The sequence below is a fragment of the Talpa europaea genome (assembly GCF_964194135.1).
Source record: "Talpa europaea genome assembly, chromosome: 8".
Taxonomy (NCBI): Eukaryota; Metazoa; Chordata; class Mammalia; order Eulipotyphla; family Talpidae; genus Talpa; species Talpa europaea.
In genome coordinates, this window is record NC_140075.1 from 21,009,810 (window position 1) to 21,012,958 (window position 3,149).

Sequence of the window (3,149 nt, forward strand, 5' to 3'; positions counted from 1 at the left end):
TAAGCCACGGACAAGCGGCGACCCGGCCTCTTCCAAAACGGCAGGCGGACAGGCCGGCGCGGAAATGCCCCGGGCAAGCCAGCAACACTCAAAGGGGAAGCGTCCTCCCCCGCCCAGCAGGGCTGATGAGGCCCAGGCTCCGCGCTCGGCTGGAGCCTAACCCCGCCCACCGACTGCGCATGCGCAAAGGTGCAGTTCCCGGGCCGCCGGGAGGGTGGCTGGAGAGCGGGGGTGTGGTTCGGGGACCCTCAGCCCCCTTGGGCTTAGGGGCACCCAAACGCCCATGGGGAATCGAGACCCTATCCCCCTCGGGGGAATGGTCAATCTTCCCCCTAGAGGACACCTGCACCCTCCTCTAACACTCACACCCCGAGGGGACGGCCCCTCGCACGAACAGGCCCTAGACGGAGGGGCGGGGTCTCTCTCAGGGGAGGGCACCCCCTGTAAGCCTCGGACAAGGGGCGACCGCGGCCTCTTCCAACACTGCAGGCGGAAAGGCCGGCGCAGAAAGCCCCGGGCAGGCCAGGACCACTCAAAGTGGAAGCGGCCTCACCTGGCCCAGCAGGGCTGATGAGGCCCAGGCTCCGCCCCCGGCCCCAGCCTGACCCCGCCCTCCCGTCTGCGCATGCGCAAGGGTGCAGTTCTCAAGGCCGCCGGCAGGGGGCGCGGGTGAGCGGGGGGGTGGTGGTTCGGGGACCCTCAGCCCCCTTGGGGGTGGGCAACTCTACCCCCATGGGGAATCGGGACCCTCTTCCCCCTCGGGGGAATGGCAAATCTTCCTGCCGGGGCACACCTGCACCCTGCTCCTGCACTCACAGCCCCAGAGCCCAGCCGTGCGCCCGAACACGCCCTAGTAGGAGGGGTGGGGTCACTGTCAGGGGAGGGCAGCCCCTGTAAGCCACGGACAAGCGGCGACCGGCCTCTTCCAAAACGGCAGGCTGACAGGCCAGCGCGGATATGCCCCGGGCAAGCCAGCAACACTCAAAGCGGAAGCGTCCTCCCCCGCCCAGCAGGGCTGATGAGGCCCAGGCTCCGCGCTCGACTGGAGCCTAACCCCGCCCACCGACTGCTCATGCGCAAAGGTGCAGTTCCCGGGCCCCCGGGAGGGTGGCTGGAGAGCGGGGGTGTGGTTCGGGGACCCTCAGCCCCTTTGGGCTTAGGGGCACCCAAACGCCCATGGGGAATCGAGACCCTATCCCCCTCGGGGGAATGGTCAATCTTCTCCCTAGAGGACACCTGCACCCTCCTCTAACACTCACACCCGAGGGGACGGCCCCTCGCACGAACAGGCCCTAGACGGTGGGGCGGGGTCTCTCTCAGGGGAGGGCACCCCCTGTAAGCCTCGGACAAGGGGCGACCGCGGCCTCTTCCAGCACTGCAGGCAGAAAGGCCGGCGCAGAAAGCCCCGGGCAGGCCAGGACCACTCAAAGTGGAAGCGGCCTCACCTGGCCCAGCAGGGCTGATGAGGCCCAGGCTCCGCCCCCGGCCCCAGCCTGACCCCGCCCTCCCGTCTGCGCATGCGCAAGGGTGCAGTTCTCAAGGCCGCCGGCAGGGGGCGCGGGTGAGCGGGGGGGTGGTGGTTCGGGGACCCTCAGCCCCCTTGGGGGTAGGGCAACTCTACCCCCATGGGGAATCGGGACCCTCTTCCCCCTCGGGGGAATGGCAAATCTTCCTGCCGGGGCACACCTGCACCCTGCTCCTGCACTCACAGCCCCAGAGCCCGGCCGTGCGCCCGAACACGCCCTAGTAGGAGGGGCGGGGTCGCTGTCAGGGGAGGGCAGCCCCTGTAAGCCACGGACAAGCGGCGACACGGCCTCTTCCAAAACGGCAGGCGGACAGGCCGGCGCGGATATGCCCCGGGCAAGCCAGCAACACTCAAAGCGGAAGCGTCCTCCCCCGCCCAGCAGGGCTGATGAGGCCCAGGCTCCGCGCTCGACTGGAGCCTAACCCCGCCCACCGACTGCTCATGCGCAAAGGTGCAGTTCCCGGGCCCCCGGGAGGGTGGCTGGAGAGCGGGGGTGTGGTTCGGGGACCCTCAGCCCCCTTGGGCTTAGGGGCACCCAAACGCCCATGGGGAATCGAGACCCTATCCCCCTCGGGGGAATGGTCAATCTTCCCCCTAGAGGACACCTGCACCCTCCTCTAACACTCACACCCCGAGGGGACGGCCCCTCGCACGAACAGGCCCTAGACGGAGGGGCGGGGTCTCTCTCAGGGGAGGGCACCCCCTGTAAGCCTCGGACAAGGGGCGACCGCGGCCTCTTCCTACACTGCAGGCGGAAAGGCCGGCGCAGAAAGCCCCGGGCAGGCCAGGAGCACTCAAAGTGGAAGCGGCCTCACCTGGCCCAGCAGGTCTGATGAGGCCCAGGCTCCGCCCCCGGGCCCAGCCTGACCCCGCCCTCCCGTCTGCGCATGCGCAAGGGTGCAGTTCTCAAGGCCGCCGGCAGGGGGCGCGGGTGAGCGGGGGGGTGGTGGTTCGGGGACCCTCAGCCCCCTTGGGGGTAGGGCAACTCTACCCCCATGGGGAATCGGGACCCTCTTCCCCCTCGGGGGAATGGCAAATCTTCCTGCCGGGGCACACCTGCACCCTGCTCCTGCACTCACAGCCCCAGAGCCCGGCCGTGCGCACGAACACGCCCTAGTAGGAGGGGTGGGGTCACTGTCAGGGGAGGGCAGCCCCTGTAAGCCACGGACAAGCGGCGACCGGCCTCTTCCAAAACGGCAGGCTGACAGGCCAGCGCGGATATGCCCCGGGCAAACCAGCAACACTCAAAGCGGAAGCGTCCTCCCCCGCCCAGCAGGGCTGATGAGGCCCAGGCTCCGCGCTCGGCTGGAGCCTAACCCCGCCCACCGACTGCGCATTCGCATAGGTGCAGTTGCCGGGCCGCCGGGAGGGTGGCTGGAGAGCGGGGGTGTGGTTCGGGGACCCTCAGCCCCCTTGGGCTTTGGGGCACCTAAACGCCCATGGGGAATCGAGACCCTATCCCCCTCGGGGGAATGGTCAATCTTCCCCCTAGAGGACACCTGCACCCTCCTCTAACACTCACACCCCGAGGGCACGGCCCCTCGCACGAACAGGCCCTAGACGGAGGGGCGGGTTCTCTCTCAGGGGAGGGCACCCCCAGTAAGCCTCGGACAAGGGGCGACCG